This window comes from Oncorhynchus masou, chromosome 19 (genome assembly GCF_036934945.1).
Source record: "Oncorhynchus masou masou isolate Uvic2021 chromosome 19, UVic_Omas_1.1, whole genome shotgun sequence".
Lineage (NCBI taxonomy): Eukaryota > Metazoa > Chordata > Actinopteri > Salmoniformes > Salmonidae > Oncorhynchus > Oncorhynchus masou.
Window position 1 is genome coordinate 13,383,954 of NC_088230.1, and position 27,433 is coordinate 13,411,386.

Below are 27,433 nucleotides of genomic sequence, written 5' to 3' on the forward strand. Positions count from 1 at the left end.
TCGCTTACATGGCCTGCCGATGGACGTAGTTTCTGACCGGGGCCCCAATTTGTGTCCAAGTTTTGGCAAGAGTTTTGTAGGTTACTGGGAGCGAGTGTCAGCCTGTCTTCAGGGTTTCATCCCCAGAGCAACGGTCAAACGGAGAGGGCCAACCAAGATTTGGAGAGAGTGTTGCGATGTTTGGTTTCCAAGAATCCCTCTTCCTGGAGTCAACAACTCTCTATGGTTGAGTACGCTCACAATTCGTTGCCAGTGGCAGCCACGGGTCTCTCTCCGTTTGAGTGTAGTTTAGGTTACCAGCCACCTATCTTTCCCAGTACGGAGTCCGAGGTCACTGTTCCCTCCGCTCACGCTTTCATCCAGAGGTGCCGTCACGCATGGAGCAGAGCCCGTGAGACTCTTCTCCGGGTGGGGGCGCGCACCAAGGCTAAGGCCGATCGCCACCGGTCGAAGCCTCCGGTATACGTCGTTGGCCAAAGAGTGTGGCTTTCTACTAAGAACATTCCACTCCGATCCGTTTCGAACAAGCTTGCCCCAAATTTATCGGCCCGTTCAGAGTCACCAGGATCATTAGTCCGGTGGCGGTCCGGCTCAAGCTTCCTCTGGCGTATAGGAGAATTCATCCTACCTTTCATGTGTCTAAAATAAAACCTGTGTTTCAGGCACGCATTAACCCGCCGGTCCCGGTTCCCCGCCGCCACGACTTGTTGATGGGGAAACCACCTTTTCTGTCAATCGTATTTTGGACTCTAGAAGGAGGGGACGCGGATTCCAGTACCTGGTGGACTGGGGAGGGTTACGGCCCGGAGGAGAGAAGTTGGGTACCTGCTAGGGACATTCTGGATCACTCCCTTATCGATGATTTCAATCGACAGGTAAATTTGCCTGGGAACGCCAAGAGGCGTTCCTAGGGGGGTATTGTCACGGTTCATGAATCCACTGCCTCCCTCTCTCTCTCTCTCTCTCTCTCTCTCCAGTGTTTGTGTACTGGCGTGGTTTCCCAATCTCGGCCTGATTGTCTGCGCCAGCTGGAACCACTTATCTTCCCTTTATATGTTCTGTTACCAGTGTTTCTTGTTGTCAGATCGTTGTTTCTTCTCTGAGGTTGTGTCGTGTGTCCGTGCTCTTGTCTTGTGTGGATTATCTGCTGTGCTCCTTCCTACTCATCCGGACACACTCCCTGGTTTTCTCAGCACGTTATGATCGGAGGATGCACCCGAGTTCCTGGGTCGGATTCCTTCATTTACAGATACATCTAAATGTGTTTTGGTCAAAGCCAAAATATGAATATTATTTATGTTGACCAAGTTAAAAACCTCATGTATTTTGTTAGGAAGGCTACATATATTAACCTGAGCTATATGCAACCCTTTCCTTATCAAGTGAAGATCAATAGAGCATGTATTCGTTATAGTTGAAGTTGTCATGATACACTACAACAAGCAAACTGAAATTTGAACATTAAATTAGAATAGCCAGGGAGTTACTCCAGAGTCCCGATACAATCTGGTTAGAGCCAGTTTTCGCTGTTCTGTGAAGGGAGTAGTTCACAGCGTTGTACGAGATTTTCAGGGTTTTGGCAATTTCTCGCATGGGATAGCCTTCATTTCTCAGAACAAGAAAAGACTGCCAAGTTTCAGAAGAAAGTCCTTTCTTTCATTTTGAGCCTGTAATCGAACCCACAAATGAGGATGCTCCAGATACTCAACTAGTCTAAAGAAGGCCAGTTTATTGCTTCTTTAATCAGAACAACCATTTTCAGCTGTGCTAACATAATTGCAAAAGGGTTTTCTAATGATCAAATAGCCTTTTAAAATGATAAACTTGGATTAGCTAACACAACGTGCCATTGGAACACAGGAGTGATGGTTGCTGATAATGGGCCTCTGTACGCCTATGTAGATATTCCATTAAAAGTCCAGCTACAATATGTCAGCAGAAGCAGGTGCCCTGGTATAGAGGTTTAGGAGCGCGTCCGGGAGCACGCGGCGATGCTCCATCATCTCGGCGCCGCCATGGACCGCATCCCTCAACCCCTATACCAGGGCACCTGCTCCTGCTGACTCCACATTGAGCGTGTGAAATTCTGTCAGTGGGTGGGTGTAGCTGGTGCATGGAACTCAGGCGCAGGATCAGAGATGAGTGGACAAAGCACTTTACTCAGGCAATTATTAAAACAGGACGCAACCGTCACAAAAAAAACAAAAACAAGGCATGGTCCTCAGAGAGAGAGAGAGAGAGAGAGAGAGAAAGAGAGCAAGAGAGAATTAGAGAGAGCAAACTTAAATTCACACAGGACACCGGATAAGACAAGAGAAATACTCCAGATATAACAGAATGACCCTAGCCCCCCCCCCTCCGACACATAAACTATTGCAACATAAATACTGGAGGTTGAGACAGGACCCCAGGACCCGGGGGTCGGACAGGGCCAAACAGGCAGGATATAACCCCACCAACTTTTCCTAAGCACAGCCCACACACCACTAGAGGGATATCTTCAACCACCAACTTACTATCCTGAGACAAGGCCGAGTATAGCCCACGAAGATCTCCCCCACGGCACGAACCCAAGGGTAGGCGCCATCCGACAGGAAGATCACATCAGTGACTCAACCCACTCAAGTGACGCACCGCTCCTAGGGACGGCATGTAGGAGTACCAGTAAGCCAGTGACTCAGCCCCTGTAATATGGTTTGAGTCAGAGAATCCCAGTGGAGAGAAGGGAACCTGCCAGGCAGAGCATTGAAGTAATATGATCCTTTCTTGGTTCTACTCAGGATTCTAGCAGCCCTGTTTAGCACTAACTGAAGTGTATTTAGTGCTTTATCCAGGTAGCCGGAAAGTAGAGCATTGCAGTAGTCTAACCTAGATGTGACAAAAGCATGGATACATTTTTCTGCATCATTTTTGGACAGAAAGTTTCTGATTTTTGCAATGTTACGTAGATGGAAAAAATCTGTCCTTGAAACAGTCTTGATATGTTCGTCAAAAATAGAGATCAGGGTCCAGACTAACGGCGAGGTCCTTCACAGTTGTATTTGAGACGACTGTACAACCATCATGATTAATTGTCAGATTCAACAGAAGAGCTCTCTGTTTCTTGGGACCTAAAACTAGCATCTCTGTTTTGTCCGAGTTTAAAAGTAGAACATTTGCCGTCATTCACTTTCCTTATATCTGAAACACAGGCTTCCAGGGAGGGCAATTTTGGGGTTTCATCATGTTTCATCGAAATGTACAGCTGTGTGTCATCCGCATAGCAGTGAAAGTTAACATTATGTTTCCAAATTACATCAGTGAGTTGCTGCACAACATCTTTTTCATTTTCTTTTTAGAGGATTGGGAGATCCAATAGTTTTTTATATTTTCTGGGTCAAAGTTCAGCTTTTTCAAGAGAGGCTTTATTACTGCCACTTTTAGTGAGTTTGGTACACATCCATAGGATAAGGTTTATTATGTTCAACATAGGAGGGCCAAGCACAGGAAGCAGCTCTTTCAGTAGTTGGAATAGTTGGAATAGGGTCCAACTATGCAGCTTGAAGGTATAGAGGCCATGATTATTTTCATCAATGTGTCAAGAGATATAGTATTAAAAAATAGGATTGGGGGACCATTCCATTATGATATCATGATAAATAAAATATATGTACATCCCATATCTGCACAAAATTGAAAGATCTCTACAGTATGTCAGAACTCCTGCTCACAGACACACGTGGGCTCTGGCATTTGCAACCATTTTCATTTTACACTCAATTAAGTCCTGTTTTATTTGTCAAATGCTGCATTTTCCTCCTTCCCCAACAGGTCTAGGAAGTGGAACAGAGTGAAGCATTCGTAAAGTATTCAGACCTCTTGACTTTTTCCAAATGTTGTTACGTTACAGCCTTATTCTAAAATGGATTAAAGCCTTTCCAAAACTGATTTGAGCCTTTCCAAATCATGTCCAATCAATTGAATTTACCATAGGTGGATTCCAATCAAATTGAAGAAACATCTCAAGGATGATCAATGGAAACAGGTTGCACCTGAGCTGAATTTAGAGTCTCATTGCAAAGGGTCTGAATACGTATGTAAATAAGGTTTTTCTATTTTTTGTTTTTAATGCATTTTCAAACATTTCCAAAAACCTATTTTTCCTTTGTTATTATGTGGTATTGTATTTATTTTTTGGAGGAAATTGTTTTATTTATGTCACGTTCGCCGGAAGCTCTGGACTGGGAACTGTCGCCGGAAGCTCTGGACTGGGAACTGTCGCCGGAAGCTCTGGATTGGGAACTGTCGCCGAAAGCTCTGGACTGGGAACTGTAGCCGGAAGCTCTGGACTGGGAACTGTAGCCGGAAGCTCTGGACTGGGGATCGTCGCAGGAAGCCTGGTGCACGGGGCCGGCACTGGTGGTACCGGGCTGGTGACACGCACCTCAGGGCGAGCGCGAGGAGCAGGCACAGGACGTACCGGACTGAGAAGGCGCACTTGAGGGAGAGTGCGAGGAGCAGGAACAGGACGTACCTGACTGGGGACACGCACTTGAGGGAGAGTGCGAGGAGCAGGCACAGGACATACCTGACTGGGGACACTCACTTCAGGGAGAGTGCAAGGAGCAGGCACAGGACATACTGGGCTGTGGAGGCACACTGGAGACCTGGTGCATAGAGCTGGCACAGATGGTGCCGGAACGATGACACACTCCGCACGGTGAGTGCGGGGAGTTGACACAGGACGTACTGGGCTGGGAAAGCGTATTGGAGACCTGGTGCGTATAGCCGGCATCACTTGTACCGGATCTTTAACACACTTCTCAGGATGAGTACGGAGAGCAGACTCAGGTGGCTTTAAATCGATAACACGCTCCTTAGGGCAAACGTCGTGCATCCTCCACCAATTCAATAACTCTCTCATTTCTCTCTCCTCCACATTCTCCCTCTTCTCCCAGACTGGCTCTGGTTCACTCCTCGGCTCCGCCGACTGCTCCATGTGCCCCCCCCCCAAAAAATGTGGGGTTTCTGTGGCCTTCCTCCCCGACTACGTCACTGTCCCTCCCTCGCTGCTTCTGCCTGCTTCCATGGCAGGCTCTTCTCTCCTGACATCATGTTGTCCCAAGTCCAGGATGTTCTCTCCCTGATCTCCGCCAAAGACCAGGATGCCATCTCCTCCCGGGCACGCTGCTTGGTCCTTTGTTGATGGGATATTCTGTCACGTTCGTTTGTATAGACGGACCAAGGCGAAAGTGAAACAACAAACAAACGAAACAACAAACCGTGACAACAGAGGTGCTACATACACTTACTCAAAACATTATCCCATAACACACAGGTGGAAAAATGCTACTTAAGTATGATCCCCAATTAGAGACAACGATAGCCAGCTGTCTCAATTGGGAATCATATCAACACACCAAATAGAAAAAAACAAACTAGAACCCCACATAGAAAATATAAACTAGACTAAATCCCTAGTCACGCCCTGACCTACTCTACCATAGAAAATAAAGGCTTCCTATGGTCAGGACGTGACAATTTAATACATTTTAAAATAAGGCTGTAACGTAACAAAGTTTGGAAGAAGTCAAGGGGTCTGAATAATTTCCCGAAGGCACTGTATGTGTTAACATATACATGTATGTGGCAAAACACATTTGAATACATGATTGAGGTCTTTTCCTACATAGATATGGTATCTGAGACTTTAGAAGGATTTGTTTACATGTCTCTAATGTATGTTTTTCATACAATACATGCAACATATAAGTTGTATATTACAAGAATCTTCAATGAATCGTGTAAGTGTATTTGCTGCCATATGTATCACTTCCAGGTAGAACACATAAGAACCTTGTTAATACATTATTCTATATATATTCCACATGGGATGTGACCCACTGTTATGTATTAATACAATACGTATCCTATAGGAGAAAGTCTCAAAGAGGGATTTCCATTCAGTGGAACGTATTAGAAAAGACCTGCACAAAGGTCAACAGTATTGAAGAGGCACTTAGGCTATTGCTATTTTGGTCTTTATTGTGTCTCCCTATTGGCGAATGGACACCTAATGAAGTTTGATCTGATGCAGAAATGCTGTGATGGATGTGAGCTGACAGGGTTTGGAGAAATAACACTGTCAGAGGATTGAGGATGAGTGACAGGGAGATGAATGAGACAAGGCAGCATTTATCTTTTGGGTCATCGATGCTCTTTCTGCCATCTTCTCAATAGCCTAATTCGGATCATTTTGAGGCAGTTACAACAGTGTAGAAAGCTAGGCCTAAAAAAGGAGGTTCCACTTTTTCTGACTTCGCCCCTTATATTTTACATCTCATAGCCTATCGATAGATTTCATAAGCTATTTCACCTTGGACATCCTTGGTGATCACTGATTAATGTGCTATCTAGTCTTAAATGTTTGGCGTGAGTTGCTTTGTTGCAGGGGCTCCTCACCTGAATTGCCTTTGCTGGGCCATTAGCAGTGGGGGTAGCATTTTTCCCTCCCATGATTTTATTTCAAGTAGGATAGCAGCCTACCCAAAAATATAACTGATATTGATAACCATACTGTAGATGTAATCTTGATACAAACATACAGTCTACTACTCAATGGGGAAGGCATGAATGGCAACAACACTGTGCCCTTCGCTCCCGCTTGACAAGTTACCGAGTAGCCAAGTCGTTGTAAGCACACGCATAAAACGCATGAAGAAGCAACACTGCAGCCAACATCAAATCAAATTGTGAAATGCTTTCTTACAAGCCCTTAACCAACACTGCTTTAAGAAGAGGCTATATACAGGGGGTACCGGTACAGAGTCAATGGGCACCGGTTAGTCGAGGTAATTGAGGTAATATGTACATGTAGGTAGAGTTACATCAGCACTTTTAATAAAAAATAAACATTTAACTTTATAACTGAAAATATACAGTGAAATACTTCTCAGACTCATCCTCTGGCAGACTCATCCTCAGACTCATCCTCTGGCAGACTCATCCTCAGACTCATCCTCTGGCAGACTCATCCTCAGACTCATCCTCTGGTAGCTCAATGTAAAAGAAAAAAACACAGCTCAATCAAAACCATCTAATCTATAGCAGAGCGCTTTCAACACAACCACTCCTTTCCACACGCCCACTATTTTCCTTTCGACACACCCACTCCTTTCCACACACCCCTACTCTCCCATACAACAGTTTCCACTAGATAGCACAGCCAAAATTGGCTTTATCCAATTGTATATGTATAATGACAAGATGCTCAAGTCTCCACCCTAACAACGGGAGTCAGTGTCCCAAAGGTGGGAAGGCAGGTGGCAAGCTTAGGTCCAAAATAAGCACATATTTTGGCTCGATTTTGGCGACCCTGTTTGATGGCTATGACCTCCGGCAAGCCATCAAACAGGCAAAGCGTTAATACAGGACTAAGATTGAACCCTACTACGCCAGCTCTGGCAGGATGGATGTGGCATGGCTTGCATACTATCATGGATTACCAAGAAACCCAGCCACGAGCTGCCCAGTGACATGAGCCTAACAGACAAGCTAAATGATCACTTCAAGGCAAGCAACACTGAACCATGCATGAGAGTACCAGATGTTCCGGACGACTCTGTGATCTTGCTCTCTGTAGCCGATGTGAGTAAGACCCCCCTCAGGGGTGTGTGCTTAGACCCCTTCTTTACTCTCTGTTCATCCACGACTGTGTGGCCGCGCACGACTCCAACACCATCATCAAGTTTGCTGACGACACAACGGTGGTAGGACTGATCACCGATGATGATGAACCAGTCTAGAGGGAAGTGGCCACAGACCTGGCAGTATGGTTCAAGAACAACAACCTCTTCCTCAATGTCAGCAAGACAAAGGAGCTGATCGTGGACTACAGAAAACTAATGGGCAAGCACGCCCCCATCCACATCGATGGAGCTGTACTGGAGCGGGTCAAGAGCTTCAAGTTCATGTGTGTCCACATAACTAAGGAATTAACATGGTCCATACCCACACAGTTGTGAAGAGGGCACGACTCTTTATTGTTATTCACTGTATATGAATTCCTTGTGTCACTATTTGTATTCTTATTTTATCTTTATCTTAAACTCTGCATTGTTGGAAAAGGACCCTTGAGTAAGCGTTTCACTGTTAGTCTACACCTGCTGTTTACGAAGCAGGTGACAAATACAATGTGATTTGAGAGTGAAACCTCTCACTTTGACCCTCTTCCTCGCCCTCTTCAGAAAAACGTTGAAGCAAACATTGCGAGATCATAGACATTGTGGAATAAACAAGAATGTCACTTATGAAGTGAGTGTTGTGGAAAGGCCTTATTTTTTGTTACAGAATGCAAAACAATTCAAATCAGACGTTTAAGCGATAAAATGTCATGTTAAGATTATTTAAATTTACTAAGGTTTTACTGCCATATTATTGCTTTGAAATCGACGTTTTGTTCGTTAGCTTATAGCTAGCTATGGCTAACTCCTGAGACGAGTCCTGGCCTTTCCCTAACGTTAGTTAGTTACTCACTTAGCTAGCAAGCTAACCTTAGCTGGTCTCCACCAGTTTCTTGTTTTGGTGTTTAGCTAGTTATTGTATCGGGGTCAGGTTTATTAGTACATGTACGTTACTACTGTGAACACAAAAGCTTCTGTTGTGTTTCAAAACTAGTACTTGCAGCTAGCACATACGCTACTGTAACTACGTAAGTAAGGTTAACTACGTTATCCTAACGTTAGATGGCCTTGTTTACAGTCGAGATGTTGGAAGTGGAAATCTTAGCTAATGGTGCAAGAAGAATGACAATTTCCTACCGGCGCCGACTCAGTTTTCCCAGGACCAGCTGGAGTCCGAGTAGAGGGCCCGGGCACAGAGGTCCCACTCCACCGCCTTCGTCTCCTCCCGCAGACAACCCCCTCCCTACGGCTACAGGAATAGCTGGGTGCCCCGCTCTCTGGAAGTACTAAACTTTACTCCATACCCAGTTTAATGGATTGAAGCTGTGTTATTGTTGGTGTTGTGTTAGAAATGACGCCCTGAATGTTCAGAAAAGCAATATCATGAGATATAGCTTTTTCCTCTCAGTTTGTGTGTTGGACTCCCCTGTGTTGTAGGACAGTGGAAATGGGTACATCTGCACATTGCTTCTTACTACTAGTCTCACAGTGTTTGACAACCTTCCTTGTGTTGGAGGACTTTTGAGACGGCTTTGCGTTCCCTGAAATCCACGTGGCCCAGTTCCCTCTGGAGATGGGAAGGAAGAAGAAGCGCTCCAACGCCCTGGCTGTACAGGTGGACTGGGAGGCCAAGATCAAATACGACGCCATCGCCAGACAGGGACAGGGCAAGAACAAGGTAAGAATATTAATAGATATCCAGCTGGTCAACCTAGATCTTACAATGTAGTTGTATGTACGAGACATTCTCATATGATTCTAAAGTAAATCCATTGGCACTTCTCATGTGGATTTATTTTACATTAGTTACATTAGTCATTTAAGATGCTTTTATGCAGAGTGAGTGCATACATTATTGTGAGTGCAGACATTATAGTGAGTGCATACATTTTCATACTGGGAATTGAACCCACAACCTTGGTGTTGCAAGTGTCATGCATTACCAACTGAGCCACATAGGACCATGACACTGGGGACCATGATTCTGGGGATGAAATTGCCTATGAATCGCTGTGCCCACATCTTTATTTTATAGAGCAGTGGTCTCCAGACTCCTTCCTGTGCTGTGACCCACCATGTTTTTGTTATTGTCATCTAGTTACCAAGTAAAAAAAGCTGTTTCTTGCCACAATCCTGTATTAAACAGAGAGCCATCATTTGAATAACCACTGTCACGGAGGACCTGTGTACAGTTCAGTTTCTATATATTCAGCTGTCTCCTCTGTTGTCCCTGTGCAGGTGATTTTCAGTAAGTACTCAGACCTGCTTCCTAAGGAAGTGCTGAGCGACTATGCCCCAGAGTTGCAGAAGCCTGACGAGGAGGCTGTCAAATAGCTGACGGAGAAGACCCGCGACGCTCTGCTGAAGCAGGTCTCTCAGAAGATAGCTGCAGCTATGCCTGTGAGGGCAGCTGACAAACAGGCCCCAGCACAGTACATCAGGTATGGATTTTGAATGTGATGGATGATGCCAACTGTTGTTTATGAGTTTCTCCCTTTTCAAAATGGAAGATAATATAGGGTGTTCACCCATAAAATGCTTAATTCATTCAAGGTTTTTACAAGTATGTCCATTCAATAGAACATTTTGTTAGAAAAACAATACTCCAAACCTCATGTCTCTACCATATATGGTTCCAAAAGTTACCAACGATTTACTCTGAGAATGTAGCACGTTTAGAGTGAATGGAACGTCATCAAGGGCATGATCAAAAAGTGGTCAATGCTCAATAGAACTTGGAGCAGAACGGCACTAATGTCAACTGAAAAGCTAACTAGTGACTGCCGGTTCGTGAGTTAAAATATGGGCTTTTTCTAAATTAAATCCGCTGAATACAATACTAAATACAGGTATATATTTACACTACATGAAAGGTATGTGGACATGTTTCTCGTCAAACATCGCATTCCAAAATCATGGGCATTAATATGGAGTTGGTCCTCCTTTTTCTGCTATAACAGTTACCTCTCATCTGGGAAGGCTTTCCACTAGATGTTGGAACATTGCTGCAGGGACAACTCCACAAGAGCATTAGTGAGGTCGGGCACTGATGTTGGTGACTAGGCCAGGCTCACAGTTGGCGTTCCAATTCATCCCAAATGTGTTTGATGGGGTAGAGGTCAGGGCTCTGTGCAGGCCAGTTAAGTTCTTCCACACAAATCTCGACAAACCATTTCTGTATGGATTTTTCTTTGTGCACGGGGGCATTGTCATGCTGAAACAGGAAAGGGACTTCCCCAATCTGTTGCCACAAATTTGGAAGCACAGAATCATCTAGAATGTCATTGTATGCTGTAGCGTTAAGATTTCCCTTCACTGGAACTAAGGTGCCTAGCCTGAACCATGAAAAACAGCCCCAGACCATTATTCCTCCTCCACCAAACATTCCTGGCATCTGCCAAACCCAGATTAGTCCTTTGGACTGCCAGATGGTGAAGCGTGATTCTTCACTCCATAGAACGTGTTTCCACTGCTCCAGAGTCCAATGGCGACAAGCTTCACACCACTCCAGCCGATGCTAGGCATTGAGGAGGCTTGTGTACTACGGCTGCTCAGCCATGGAAACCCATTTCATTAAGCTCCTGACGAACAGTACTTGTGCTGAAGTTGCTTCCAGAGGCAGTTTGGAACTCGGTAGTGAGTGTTGCAACCGAGGACAGAGGATTTTTATGTGCTTCAGCACTCTGCAGTCCCGTTCTGTGAACTTGTGTGGCTTACGACTTCATGGCTGAGCCGTTGTTGCTCCTAGAAGTTTCCACTTCACAATAACAGTACGTACAGTTGACCGGGGAAGCTCTAGCAAGGCAGAAATTTGAGGAACTGACTTGTTGGAAAGGTGGCGTACTATGACGGTGCCACGCTGAAAGTCTGAGCTCTTTAGTAAGGCTGTTCTACTGCTAATGTTTGTGTATGGAGACTGCATGTCTGTGTGCTTGATTTTATACACCTACACCTTTATCTGAAGCTACTCATTCAAAGGTTTTTCTTTATTTTTACTATTTTCTACATTTTAAGCAGTTTAAGTCCAGTGAATAACCTGACATGGTACAAAGGTAAGCAATAAACTGACAGAGGTTTAAAAGAAAGTTTAGGTTACCAAAAACTGAAAACTAATGTACATTCCAGAGTTGTGAAAAAGGGCCAAACAACGTACAGCTGTTCTGCAGCAATGGAAGTAAATTAAGCCTTGAAAGTTGATGCTAACAGTTCCTACGGGTGTCCCAACTTTTGTTGATTACTTACAAACTTTTATATATAAAAGCCGTGTTGGAACAGACTGTGTTACTACACCCTCTTAAGCATTATTTGGGCAGTACTGTACTGCAGGAAGTAGTATATTGCTATCATAATGGCGAGGTGAAAAAAAGCAATTAACAAAGGAAGACAGACCATTGTAACCCTTAAAAGTGTAGATCTTTCCCTTAGAGAAAATGCCACGGTGTCAGTGAGTACAGTTTCCTACACCATCAAAAGGCAGACCCAAAGCCACAACAGAATCAGAAGACAAGATTCTGAGAGTCAACAGCTTGAAGAAAGAGGCTTGCCTGGGTCATGAAGCACTGCCAGCAGATAACTGGAGACCTCCAGGAGGTCTTCTGGACTGCTGAATCAAACTGTGAACTCTTCGGTTCATCGTGTAGGGTTTTTGTACGCCGTCAAGTAGGCGAAAGGATGGTTCCTCAGTGTGTGACAGAAACTGTCAAACATGGAGGAGGAAGCGTGATGGTCTGGTGCACTTTTGCTGGATCCAGAGTTGGCGACTTGCAGAGTGAGTGGCACCCTGAACCAAAACGGCAATCACAGCATTTTGCAGGGGTTCATCGTACAGCATGATAATGACCCAAAACATACCTCCAGGCTATGTCAGAACTACTTTAGAAGAAAATAACAAGACAGTAGGCTTCAAATCATGGAATGGCCAGCACAGTCTACAGCCTTAAACCCCATGGAGCTGGTTTGAGATGAACTGGGCAGAAGGGTGAACGCAAAGCAACCTACAAGTGCAACACATTTGTGGGAACTTCTGCAACAGTGTTGGGAAGAACTTTCCCAACAATATTTGATTTCCATTGTAGAAAGAATGCCACAAGTGGGTTTGGCTATTATGTCTGCAAAGTGTTATGTTAAACAAAATGATTCCATGGTTTAATTTTTTTTGTCTCCAGTTGTTTATTTGTTCTATGCTTTAATGTCAGAGTACATTAAGACATTAAACTGTGAATTTCAATAACAACTGGGAAAATGGTGGCGTTCTAAAACTTGTGACCTGTAGTGTGTGTGTGTGTGTGTGTGTGTGTGTGTGTGTGTGTGTGTGTGTGTGTGTGTGTGTGTGTGTGTGTGTGTGTGTGTGTGTGTGTGTGTGTGTACATTGTAGCAGTGAGTGAATTCCCTAGATAATAAGACAAGGCTATATAAATCCTGTCATCATGGGCGGTATAGAAAGCATCAGGAGCACTAGGGTATACTTAGAAAATACATCCTCCACACACTGTGCTGTAATGTATGCATGCATGTATGCATACTGATTCTGATACCTGTATCATTTCCCCAGGTACACTCCGTCCCAGCAGGGCGTGGACTTCAACTCGGGGGACAAACATATGGTGGAGATGCAGAAGGACCCCATAGAGCCCCACGCGTCAAGTAAGTACATTCCCACCAGCGTCGCTGACTAAACTCATAACTGACTAAACTTTAAAACAAATGTGCTTTCACTATCTTGCTAAAGACAGATTAGCTGACAACGTCACAGAAACAATGCACACGTTTCAATGGGGCATGTGTTTCTGGGGGGCTAGATATTTATACCTTTATTTAACTAGGCAAGTCAGTTAAGAACTGCCTGTTCAGGGGCAGAACAACAGATTTGTACCTTGTCAGCTCGGGGGTGTGAACTTGCAACCTTCTGGTTACTAGTCCAACGCTCTAACCACTAGGCTACCCTGCCTCCCCTAGATAGCTAGCAACAATGACAAGAAGCTGCCATGTGGGGAATCGTGGGTGGCTCATTACAGCTAGTTTTATCTTGTACTTGATACCATGTCTTGTTTTGACTGAATATTCGCTGGCTAGCTAACAAGCAACTGTAACAATGTATTTGAGAGACGACACGTGGTGCCTTGTGCAAAATATAGCTTACATGTTGTCAACCGTCGAAGCCAACCTCGTCTGTTTTGTCCTATAGCTGTGCACTTGTCGGTTTTGTTGCTAAACAGCCAACCTGCCTATGTGCTAGGATAACTTGAGTCATGCACATCTGCTAAATAAAGCTAGAAGCACACTCGCTTATTTTGTCATCTAGGATGTGGTGTGTCAAGGTTCCTTATTCCAGGATCAATAAGAAGATTCCTGGTGGACCTCCCTCCCCTCCTGCACCTGTCATGCACTCGCCAAGCAGAAAGGTACCATTGGGGTTCAGACAGACTTAACTGATCTCGAGATTTTAAGTTGCCAATAGTGTTTTTATTACTTTTAATAATGTGTAAAAGGATCAGCTCAACTCAACACCTTTTTTTCGTGTCCAAATGAAATGTAGTCTCTTCTCTAGCTGTGTAAATGTTGAGCAAAGATGTGATGCGTTTTCTCTCTCTGTCCTACCAGATGACAGTCAAGGAAGATTCCTCCCTGCATCTCAAACTGGAAGAACGCAAAGATATACCAACTCTGCTCTCTCCTTCTGGAGACACTGACTCAATGGGAGGTTGTGTTTGTTTGAGGTCAGGATTGCTGACATTGTAAGTACACTCCTGTGTTCTATGACTAGTGGTTTTTGTGATTGCCTAAAGCAAAGTTGTGTAATGCACTATATTTCTATTATAAGGCATTATACAACTGGTTGGTTTAATCCTGAATGCTGATTGGTTAAAAGCGCATTCCAGTCTGTGTCTATTCCACAAGTTACCACCGGCTAAATCCTATGACGTTAAAATACCTATTTACTCTGTTCCATCTGACTGAGCAATCCACTGTCTCATCAGCCCAGCCAGGCACTTCATTAACTTGATCTCCACTATTAAAAGCATATAGACAGTTTCAGGGGATGAGATAGACAGGCAGCGTTTCTCAGCCAATCGAAATTATGAATCAGCTGGCATCATTTTATGGATATGTATAAAAAATAAAATAAAAAGTGAAACAAAGTGCAGCTTGTTTGATGTCTTTCCAGCTTCAGTTTGAAGTGATTGTGTTAGTGTGTTGTTGACTAGCTCCTCTGAACAACAGTGTCGTGACAAGTGAGCACATTTTCTATGCCAGGTGAAATCACGCCTCATTAGCTCATTGTTATGGATGTTTCCAAATAAATGTCACTAGAAAACAGCTTATGCAAATGCGGCGACTTTGCTGTTATTCTGGCTGCACTTTTTGATGTGACTAAGTTAGCTGTAGTTGGCTAGCTAGCAAGCAAGGGATAAGAAAGTTGCCAGCCAGTATGGCAATGGAACATTTAGATTGAACGACTGGGTCGCATCTCTAGCAACCAAACCGATAGAACGATCAACCAGCCGGCATTGGAAGCAACCCTAGATTTGTGTCGGGACTATATCTTGTGGAAGGATGAAATGGTATGAAAAATTGAAATATGTCTGTCATTATTTGAATATGTTGGTAACCTGTTGTTTAAAAGTGACAATGCCCTCGAAGCCGGTGTTTGGAGGATATCTTGGCACGGTTCGCCGACCCGAGATAAAGCCTAACCAGACCTGTGCCAGTATATCCTCCAAGCACCGGCATTACCACTTAATTATGTGTGAGTGTGTGTTTCATAGAAAGTGTTCCCAAAGTTGAGTCCTATGTTCTGGGTTTGTCTTCTTGAGTTACACCACCCCCCCCCCTGGACAAGCATCTGGAAGCGTATGGTAGAGGACTGCAGACCGTTCACATCAATGACAACTTTGCCAAACTGGCCGAGGCGCTCTACATTGCTGACAGAAAGGTACATTGTTTGTGGTTTTGAGAACCGATGTTTGTCCTGTGATTAGCGATTTCTTCTCTGAGTCTCTCTGCAATACATACATACATACATACATACATACATACATACATACATACATACATACATACATACATACATACATACAAAAATCAAATCAAATTTTATTTGTCACATACACATGGTTAGCAGATGTAAATGCGAGTGTAGCGAAATGCTTGTGCTTCTAGTTCCGACAATGCAGTAATAACCAACAAGTAATCTAACTAACAATTCCTAAACTACTGTCTTATACACAGTGTAAGGGGATAAAGAATATGTACATAAGGATATATGAATGAGTGATGGTACAGAGCAGCATAGGCAAGATACAGTATATGGTATCGAGTACAGTATATACATATGAGATGAGTATGTAAACAAAGTGGCATAGTTAAAGTGGCTAGTGATACATGTATTACATAAGGATGCAGTTGATGATATAGAGTACAGTATATACGTATGCATATGAGATGAATAATGTAGGGTAAGTAACATTATATAAGGTAGCATTGTTTAAAGTGGCTAGTGATATATTTACATCATTTCCCATCAATTCCCATTATTAAAGTGGCTGGAGTTGAGTCAGTGTCAGTGTGTTGGCAGCAGCCACTCAATGTTAGTGATGGCTGTTTAACACTCTGATGGCCTTGAGATAGAAGCTGTTTTCAGTCTCTCGGTCCCAGCTTTGATGCACCTGTACTGACCTCGCCTTCTGGATGATAGCGGGGTGAACAGGCATTGGCTTGGGTGGTTGATGTCCTTGATGATCTTTATGGCCTTCCTGTAACATCGGGTGGTGTAGGTGTCCTGGAGGGCAGGTAGTTTGCCCCCGGTGATGCGTTGTGCAGACCTCACTACCCTCTGGAGAGCCTTACGGTTGAGGGCGGAGCAGTTGCCGTACCAGGCGGTGATACAGCCCGCCAGGATGCTCTCGATTGTGCATCTGTAGAAGTTTGTGAGTGCTTTTGGTGACAAGCCGAATTTCTTCAGCCTCCTGAGGTTGAAGAGGCGCTGCTGCGCCTTCTTCATGATGCTGTCTGTGTGAGTGGACCAATTCAGTTTGTCTGTGATGTGTATGCCGAGGAACTTAAAACTTGCTACTCTCTCCACTACTGTTCCATCGATGTGGATAGGGGGTGTTCCCTCTGCTGTTTCCTGAAGTCCACAATCATCTCCTTAGTTTTGTTGACGTTGAGTGTGAGGTTATTTTCCTGACACCACACTCCGAGGGCCCTCACCTCCTCCTTGTAGGCCGTCTCGTCGTTGTTGGTAATCAAGCCTACCACTGTTGTGTCGTCAGCAAACTTGATGATTGAGTTGGAGGCGTGCGTGGCCACGCAGTCGTGGGTGAACAGGGAGTACAGGAGAGGGCTCAGAACGCACCCTTGTGGGGCCCCAGTGTTGAGGATCAGCGGGGAGGAGATGTTGTTACCTACCCTCACCACCTGGGGGCGGCCCGTCAGGAAGTCCAGTACCCAGTTGCACAGGGCGGGTTCGAGACCCAGGGTCTCGAGCTTGATGACGAGCTTGGAGGGTACTATGGTGTTGAATGCCGAGCTGTAGTCGATGAACAGCATTCTCACATAGGTATTCCTCTTGTCCAGATGGGTTAGGGCAGTGTGCAGTGTGGTTGAGATTGCATCGTCTGTGGACCTATTTGGGCGGTAAGCAAATTGGAGTGGGTCTAGGGTGTCAGGTAGGGTGGAGGTGATATGGTCCTTGACTAGTCTCTCAAAGCACTTCATGATGACGGAAGTGAGTGCTACGGGGCGGTAGTCATTTAGCTCAGTTACCTTAGCTTTCTTGGGAATAGGAACAATGGTGGCCCTCTTGAAGCATGTGGGAACAGCAGACTGGTATAGGGATTGATTGAATATGTCCGTAAACACACCAGCCAGCTGGTCTGCGCATGCTCTGAGGGCGCGGCTGGGGATGCCATCTGGGCCTGCAGCCTTGCGAGGGTTAACACGTTTAAATGTTTTACTCACCTCGGCTGCAGTGAAGGAGAGACCGCATGTTTCCGTTGCAGGCCGTGTCAGTGGCACTGTATTGTCCTCAAAGCAGGCAAAAAAGTTATTTAGTCTGCCTGGTCCGTGACTGGGCTGGATTTCTTCCTGTAGTCCGTGATTGACTGTAGACCCTGCCACATGCCTCTTGTGTCTGAGCCGTTGAATTGAGATTCTACTTTGTCTCTGTACTGACGCTTAGCTTGTTTGATAGCCTTGCGGAGGGAATAGCTGCACTGTTTGTACTCGGTCATGTTACCAGACACCTTGCCCTGATTAAAAGCAGTTGTTCGCGCTTTCAGTTTCACGAGAATGCTGCCATCAATCCACGGTTTCTGGTTAGGGAATGTTTTAATCATTGCTATGGGAACAACATCTTCAACGCACGTTCTAATGAACTCGCACACCGAATCAGCGTATTCGTCAATGTTGTTATCTGATGCAATACGAAACATGTCCCAGTCCACGTGATGGAAGCAGTCTTGGAGTGTGGAGTCAGCTTGGTCGGACCAGCGTTGGACAGACCTCAGCGTAGGAGCTTCTTGTTTTGGTTTTTGTCTGTAGGCAGGTATCAGCAAAATGGAGTCGTGGTCAGCTTTTCCGAAAGGGGGCGGGGCAGGGCCTTATATGCGTCGCGGAAGTTAGAATAACAGTGATCCAAGGTTTTGCCAGCCCTGGTGGCGCAATCGATATGCTGATACATTTTAGGGAGTCTTGTTTTCAGATTAGCCTTGTTAAAATCCCCAGCAACAGTGAATGCAGCCTCCGGTTAAATGGTTTCCAGTTTGCAAAGAGTTAAATAAAGTTCGTTCAGAGCCATCGATGTGTCTGCTTGGGGGGGGATAAATACATACAGTGGGGAGAACAAGTATTTGATACACTGCCGATTTTGCAAGTTTTCCTACTTACAAAGCATGTAGAGGTCTGTAATTTTTATCATAGGTACACTTCAACTGTGAGAGACGGAATCTAAAACAAAAATCAAACATTTTTAAGTAATTAATTTGCATTTTATTGCATGACATAAGTATTTGATACATCAGAAAAGCAGAACTTAATATTTGGTACAGAAACCTTTGTTTGCAATTACAGAGATCATATGTTTCCTGTAGTTCTTGACCAGGTTTGCACACACTGCAGCAGGGATTTTGGCCCACTCCTCCATACAGACCTTCTTCAGATCCTTCAGGTTTCAGGGCTGTCGCTGGGCAATACAGACTTTCAGCTCCCTCCAAAGATTTATTGGGTTCAGGTCTGGAGACTGGCTAGGCCACTCCAGGACCTTGAGATGCTTCTTACGGAGCCACTCCTTAGTTGCCCTGGCTGTGTGTTTCGGGTCGTTGTCATGCTGGAAGACCCAGCCACGACCCATCTTCAATGCTCTTACTGAGGGAAGGAGGTTGTTGGCCAAGATCTAGCGATACATGGCTCCATCCATCCTCCCCTCAATACAGTGCAGTTGTCCTGTCCCCTTTGCAGAAAAGCATCCCCAAAGAATGATGTTTCCACCTCCATGCCTCACGGTTAGTATGGTGTTCTTGAGGTTGTACTCATCCTTCTTCTTCTTCTCCAAACACGGCGGGTGGAGTTTAGACAAAAAGCAAAATTTGTCTCATCGGACCACATGACCTTCTCCCATTCCTCCTCTGGATCATCCAGATGGTCATTGGCAAACTTCAGACGGGCCTGGACATGCGCTGGCTTGAGCAGGGGGACTTTGCATGCGCTGCAGGATTTTAATCCATGACGGCGTAGTGTGTTACTAATGGTTTTCTTTGAGACTGTGGTCCCAGCTCTCTTCAGGTCATTGACCAGGTCCTGCCGGGTAGATCTGGGCTGATCCCTCACCTTCCTCATGATCATTGATGCCCCACGAGGTGAGATCTTGCATGGAGCCCTAGACCAAGGGTGATTGATTGTCATCTTGAACTTTTTCCATTTTCTAATAATTGCGCCAACAGTTGTTGCCTTCTCACCAAGCTGCTTGCCTATTGTCCTGTATCCCATCCCAGCCTTGTGCAGGTCTACAATTGTTTCCCTGATGTCGTTACACCCTCTCTGGTCTTGGCCATTGTGGGGAGGTTGGAGTCTGTTTGATGGAGTGTGTGGACAGGTGTCTTTTTTACAGGTAACAAGTTCAAACAGGTGCAGTTAATACAGGTAATGAGTGGAGAACAGGAGGGCTTCTTAAAGAAAAACTAACAGGTCTGTGAGAGCTGGAATTCTTACTGGTTGGTAGGTGATCAAATACTTATGTCATGCAATAAATGCAAATTAATTATTTATAAATCATACAATGTGATTTTCTGGATTTTTTTTTTAGATTCCGTATCTCACAGTTGAAGTGTGCCTATGATAAAGATCACAGACCTCTACATGCTTTGTAAGTAGGAAACACTGCCGATTTTGCATGTTATCAAATACTCCCCACTGTATATATTTTTTGGGGTGAATGGTCATCTCTTTGTGTCAATTTCAAAGCCGACTACTTTTCTGTATGATATTGGCTCTAGCCTTTAGAGTGATTCTCTCATCATAAAATTAAGATTCTGTGTTTTCTTTCTCTTCGTTGTGCTGTGTCTAAGCCTATATGCCTCCAAGCCACATTTATGATTGTAGCCTAAAGTTTAAAATGTGATGTTGATTTAAATGAATGTAAACTGTCTACTGCATCTACTGCATCCAGGCCGGAGAGGCTGTGGAGATGAGATCCCAGGTGGAGAAGAAGATGGCCCAGACAAAGAAGTAGAAGAAGGAGGAAAAACTCAAGAGAGCTGGCTCAGATGGCGTGAGAACGCAGGGCAGGGATCAAAGGTCACAGAGGGGACAGACGTCAGTCCACAACCTCTTCCTGCTTGAACCTAACCACAGATCTAGGATCAGGTCACCTGTTTGTGATGTCATGTTTTCCTGTACAAGGACTGCCAATGTAAAGTGTTGTAAAGTCGTGTGGATGGTCTGACAAATCAATCAATATATTTGAAATGAAATATACTGACGGGATTTAACCAAATGCAGCATTGAGGAACACAAACCCCTAGACCTTTCTCAGAATCTTGTCCAAGTAGCTCTGCACGCAGAGAGCAGACTACTCAGCTGTCAGTCCTGATTATGTGTGAGTGAGCTGCCTGGTAACACCCTTGCTCCTTCTCTCTCGCACGCTTTCGCCCTCCATACCTCCCCTCTTTCTGTCGTCACTCTGTAACTCTCTCTCCATCCTCTCACCCTTATTCTCCTCTCTGTCCTCTTTCTTCTACACCACCTCTCCCTCCCGCTCTCTCTCCTGTGGCAGGTGGCGAGGACGGTGAGGCCAGAGAGCGTGACGAGATCCGCCATGACAGGAGGAAAGAGAGACAGCACGACAGGAACATCTCCCGAGCCTCCCCCGATAAGAGGTACATATATCCACACACACACACCCTGCTGAATCATTCATGGTTCATTCGGAACGCTGAAGGAACGCAGCTGGCCACAGCAGCACCCAGCCCAGACCCCCTGACCGTCCTGTCTGCTACAGCTGCAGTGCTTCAGAGAGTGAGAGGGAGATAGGGAGACAGGTTGAGAGGGAGACAGGCAAAGAAAATGAGAGAGCAAATTGGTGAGAGGCAGACATAGAGATTAGGCTACTCTGCTCCAGTTGTCTGTCTCTGCAGTGGAGCTGTCAGATGATGGCAGGGGGAAGGGGGGAGAGCAGTAGGAAGAAAGGATAGGGAGACGGCCACTGATTACAACGACAGGCCTGACTGCTGGTTGTAAATGGCCTCATTATGAAGAGCCAGTTAGCCCAGAGCGTCTACTTAACCTTGCAGTCGCTTCTGCTGGATGTGATTATCTGCAGATATGTTGGGATTGTGATAATGTTAGTAGACAGTGATGTGCTATGTTTGGTGCAGCAACTCATTTCACACACAAGCTACAGAGGTGGGATGCTCTACTAAACACCAAGCACTCCCGTATCCATATGTTGTATCTCACTCTCTCGCCTTCTTTCTTAACTAACCGTCTGGTTTGGTTTATTCCCATCGTCAGGTCGATGCTACAGAGAGACCAGGACAGGGACGTCAGTGAACTCATCGCTCTGGGTCAGCCCAACCCTAGAGCCTCCGGTGAGGCTCAGTACAACCAGAGACTATTCAACCAGACCAAGGTGACACACAAACACCTGCTGTGCTGTCAGAGGTTCTCCTATAGTGGTGTTTCTACTAGAGTGACTTAAGATCTCACCTGTTACACTTTCTCACCTGCTACACCTCCCCCCCCCCAAGGGTACGGACAGCGGTTTTCCAGGCGGGGAGGATGAAATGTACAATGTGTACGAGCAGCCGTTCAAGACTGGCAGAGACATGGCCCAGAACATCTTGAGTGTGCTAGATCAGGGTTTGGAGTGAACCTACAGGACAGGTTTCTCCAGGAACAGGGTTGGCGAGACCTGGCTTATACTATATCCATATGCAGTATATTACTGTATGTTGATGACCTGGTCACTCGCGTGCAGAGCAACAGGTATCGTAGGCCGTCTGTTTCCCTGGCGCTGCTTCCTCTCTGGGTAGAGATATATAACGAGCGATGCAGTCGACTGCTGAGAAATGCAATGTTTAAGCCTCATTTTGTTACCCTACGTATGCAATGCAAGGACGCTGCAGTCTGTAGTGTAAGGGCTGTAGTGATGTGTACTCTAAGGGCTGTAGTGATATTGCACCAAAGCGGGACATGCAGGCGTCTACAGTATAGTGCGTATACCAGAGCAGAGCAGCTTGCTTCATCCATAGTATCCCTCCCCTAAGGTCCATTATGTCTACTGAAATCCACTCTCAGTTCGTTGTACTGGCTGGTTTATAGGTTAGGATTCTTTATTGGGTTTTCTACAGATAACCTAGTCACTAACAGGGACTGCTGGTGGAATGCGATACTAGCTATAGCCTTCTAGACACTACAGAACAGTATTTGTTATCTGACAGATTGCCGTCACTGATATATTCTACCTGTTTCGATCACATTTCTATTGGGGAAAATAATACACTGAGAAAGTTCAATGGACAGCATTCCAAACAGTACACATCAATGCATACAGGTAATTGCCAAAATAAAGGAAACCCCAATGTGGTGTCTTAACCCCCTAGTGTCAATGTCCCCGTGGAAATCTAATTACATTAAGCTAGAATATCTATCTAGATATCACATTTCTGCATGGGCTGCGTCTCAAACCTCTGCATCTGCCGATGTCGCCCTTCCGCATCTGCGAGAAAGGCGGCAGGGCTAGAGCAGTGTTTTTCAAACCGTGAGACATCCCGGGAAATCGGTCTTCGCACAAAATTCTCTGTAGCGTCCCCAACAGTTTGGCCAACAAACTATTATGACCCCTGTCATGACGTTGGCCTCTTTGGGTATAGCAACCCCATCCCCCTCTCCTTGCCTCCTTCAACTAGGCTGCTGTGGTCAGAGGTCGTAAATTCATGAAAAGACCCTGCCACATGGCCACATAGTAAAGAGAGAGTACATTTTCATAAAGGACAAAGGAAATCCTTCCACCTCACAGAACTTGAGGTCTGAACAACGTTTACGTTCCGGAGAAGGTATAAAAGATCGGTGAAGAATCCAGCTACGAACTGGTCCGCTTGTCACAACTTGGGAAAGCTCATGGGAGTCGGTGTGGCCACATTACCATAACGCTGTTTATATAATCGCCTCAGATATGAGGTTTACATCTAATTGTTGTATAAGATGAATGAGTATGATACTGTTTGTATAATTGTGTAATATGATTCCCTTATGATTTGAACTAAATCAGAGGACCGCCCCTGAGCCCAGTTAGGGTCAGACATCCTGGGACAGCCCTCTTCGGCCCATCCGAATAAAACCCCCACTCGGGTTTTCGATCAGCAGACCGAGCTTACCTCAATTACCAGATGGCTAAAGGTTGCAGACCATGTTTTTCTCCATCAGGAGGACAAAGGTTGTAGACCATTGCTGAATCTTTTAACCATACCACGTGGTAAAATTCTTAGACTATCGTTAACGACAGAATAAGAACAAGTCTTTGATAATAATTACTAGTCTGCAGCTAGGAATTCGGTATCATTGAACGCGAAGAACGACAACCGCCGAAACATCCATTTTATAACTCTGAACAATCCCCTCTAACCACAACTGAGGGAGCGAGACGGACAATTCTACAACAGAAATTAACTTTTCACCAGCGATCAAGATGACACACTGAGCGTAAATATATATATATTGATTGCAATTATTCCCGAATGAGTGAGCGTTCATGTGCAAAGGATTAGCATTTCAATTGTTATAATTATCACTCTACAGTGACTTCTTAGTTGACCCCCACTTCCCCTTTTGCCTAACAAGCCACCATGCTGGTTTAGCCCACTCGGGCACATTGTCCTATTTCATGAAACCACATTTACCTTTGTTTGTTTGTTTGTTTATGCATTTCTGTGAATTACTTAGTCATAAATGATTTAAGTCAATTGATGTATGGATGACTCATAGTGAAGACTGGGTTTGTGCAGAGAAGCAACAATTTACGACGTTTGGAATGAGACTAACGTGAGGTAAAGTAAATAATTCATTAATTCGAAGACTAATTGATCAGATAGAATATCTGAAAAGTTATTTTAGGAAATGATAACTTTGTAATCTGAATATTTTTCCTTGGTGCTGTAACGGTTCTCGTCTGTCGAAGGAGAAGCAGACCAAAATGCAGTGTTCTTTAATAAAAATGAACTAGACATGAAATAACGAACAAAACAAAGAACGTGAAAACCTATACAGCCTATCTGGTGAATACAAACACAGAGACAGGAACAATCACTCACGAAAAACTCAAAGAATATGGCTGCCTAAATATGGTTCCCAATCAGAGACAACGATAAACACCTGCCTCTGATTGAGAACCACTCAAGGCAGTCATAGACTATGCTAGATACACCCACTAAGCCACACACCCAACACCTAACAACACCCCAAGACAAAACACACCACAATAAACCCATGTCACACCCCGGCCTGACCAAATAAATAAAGACAAACACAATATACTACGACCAGGGCGTGACAGGTGCCCCGACTTCCCAGTAATTACGGTTACATGATTAATCAGTCTAATCGCGTAATAACTAATTACAGAGAATCTTTGATAAAAAAACTATCAGTCTTCAGTTAATGATAGTAAAGACACGACACCCCTCTATGGAGAGACAAGACTCTCACAAACACACCGTTGATTTTACTCTAGGACGCCAACAAGTCTCAAGACTATTCTGAAGGTAGCCGGGTACCAGTTGAAAGACTGAGTTTAGTGCCTATAATAAAGTGTTAAACCTCCTATGCTCCTTTTTGAGACCTCTCTTTCAAAGTCACCGAGATCTCCTCTCCAAAATAAACATGGTATCCAAAATAATGGGGAACAGACTTTTTATTCATGGCCCATAGAGATGGATAAAGGACTCAACTTGGATCTAACCCATTTTAGCATGGACATTTCCATTGAGGGCTTCCACCATTTTTTTAAGTAGTCATCGGTGGGGATGCCTATGGTTTGGGAACCAACAGCCAATGATCAGCGCATTGTCTTCTTCCAATTGGGTCCTATGGTTTGTAAATGGCATTAACATCGCCATCTAGTGGCCACAATAAATGAATGACGCAATATTTGGTTCAGGATTCAGGCACTGCATGCTGTGGATCACCAATATAAGCTTTATACTTTTTTCACAAAATAAGAAAATGTACTACTTTAAAATTGAGGGCCTCAATGGCGCTGCCCATGCTGTCACAGATGCCATAGTGGTATGGACACAATTATGAGGCCTCTTTCCATCTCTATGACATTGATGGGACTATAATTGCACCTGCTTTCAATATACTTTGAATCCCTTATTACTAAAGTGTGTCTGTCCTTTATCAAATCACATTTTACTTTACAGGGAAATGCTTACTTACAAGCCCTTAACCAACAATGCAGTTTTTAAAAAGTCCTAAACAAACTAAAGGATGATATAAAATGACAATGAGGATATATTGAGGTAATATACATCAGTTGAGGCTGCTGAGGGGAGGCTGGCTCATAATATTGTCTGGAATGGAGTACATGGAATTGCATGTTTGATGGATTTGATACCACTCCACCTATTACCATGAGCCCATCCTCCCCAATTAAGGTGCCACCAACCTCCTGTGATGTACATATAGGTAGGGGTCGAGTGACTATGCATAAATAATAAACAGAGGTGTGTGTGGTTCGAGTCCAGTGAATGTACATCCAGCCTCTGCAAGAGAGTCGGTGGGGAAAAATGATAATAAATGCTAATAAAATTAGGGGTTCGATGCAAATCGTCCAGGCAGTCATTTGGTGAACTGTTCAGCAGTCATATGGCTTGGGGGGTAGAAGCTAGTTTATTTATCTAGTTAGCTATATATTTACTTATACCTGTATAAATAAACCATTAAAGAAAATATGCCCTGAATTATACTTTCTATGGGTCATAACTACAAGGATCCAAAACACTTTTTTTTGCAGTAGCAGCAGGATTTTGTCTACTGTTTCAGAAACAAAACAAATCCTGACTCTCTCCTTCCCCTCTTCTCTGGTACGGATCACGGTCCTCGTCGTGACGGCCGTCCAGTTTGAGGAGGATCCCTTCGGTCTGGACGGGTTTTTGGAGGAGGTTAAGCAGCACGGGGGCTCCAAGAGACCCTCCACCAGCAGAGGATCCAAGAGACCCTCCACCAGCAGAGGCTCCAAGGACTATGACCATGACAAGAAACGCAGGAAGGAGTGATTGGAACAAGACGGAGACCCTCGGTCTGATGGGAAGGGAGGGTAGCGTTCAGTATGCATAAAATTCAGAAGTCACTGAATGTGTTTTTTCACTTGAACGTAGGCGTCACCTGAACGCATCCAATGAGAATGGGCCTTTTTGTTTGAAGCTGTTTTCTCCTTTCTGTACCTACTGAATGTAACCCTGGGTCTTTGGGAGGACTTGAGGGAAAGTTGGGGAGGAGAGGGAGGAAAAGTTGTGGATGAGGGAGGGAGAGTTGGGACCCTGACCTCTGTTTGTGTGTGTTGTATGGCTGAACACGTCCCCCCCCAGGAACTAGCAGGGATTATTTGATGATAATGACTTTTTCCTTTACAGCATCCCTTTATCTTTACGTACAGCACCATCTGCCTGTAACGTGAGCTGTAAGTAAAGCCCCCTAGTATTTCTAAGAAATATTATTATTACCCCGGAGAAGTCTGCGCTAGTAAAAATGTTATAAACCTTTGTGATCAGATTTTACAGTGCTATGGTGTCATACAAAATGCGCTAACAGAATGCAATCGTCGAGGTTATTCAACACCAACCAGAAGAGAACCGACTGCAACTGGGAGGGACTACCTGACTCATCCAATAAGTGTCTTTTCTGTTTCTAAACATGTTCTATTGCATACCGTAATGAACATGACCCAGATGCATTCTCCTCAGTCAATGAATGCAGACCCTCTGTTAGGTCTATTCTTGTTGTAATCCTTTTATTTATCAATTCCCAAGCGTTACCAACGGAAATATGAGGCGCATCCCAAATGGCACCCTATTACCTACATCGGGATATCCCAAAGTCGGTCCTGCACCACCTTGTTGTTACAACACAACGTGCACCCCTTGGGGTCCACAGGACTAAGTTTGAGAAACCCTGCCCTACATAGTGCACTACATTTGTCCCAGTATAAGGCTATAGTCCAGTAAAAAGTTGTGCACTGAATGGGATGCCATTTGGGCCACAAGCCAAACTGTATGGGA

At 44.7% G+C, this 27,433-nt stretch overlaps 1 pseudogene; it reads left to right on the plus strand.

The window, feature by feature from the left end:
• LOC135505518 (SNW domain-containing protein 1-like) overlaps window positions 1-26,431 on the plus strand; it is a 26,960-nt pseudogene extending 529 nt beyond the window's left edge.
• Window positions 26,432-27,433: the final 1,002 nt, after the last annotated feature.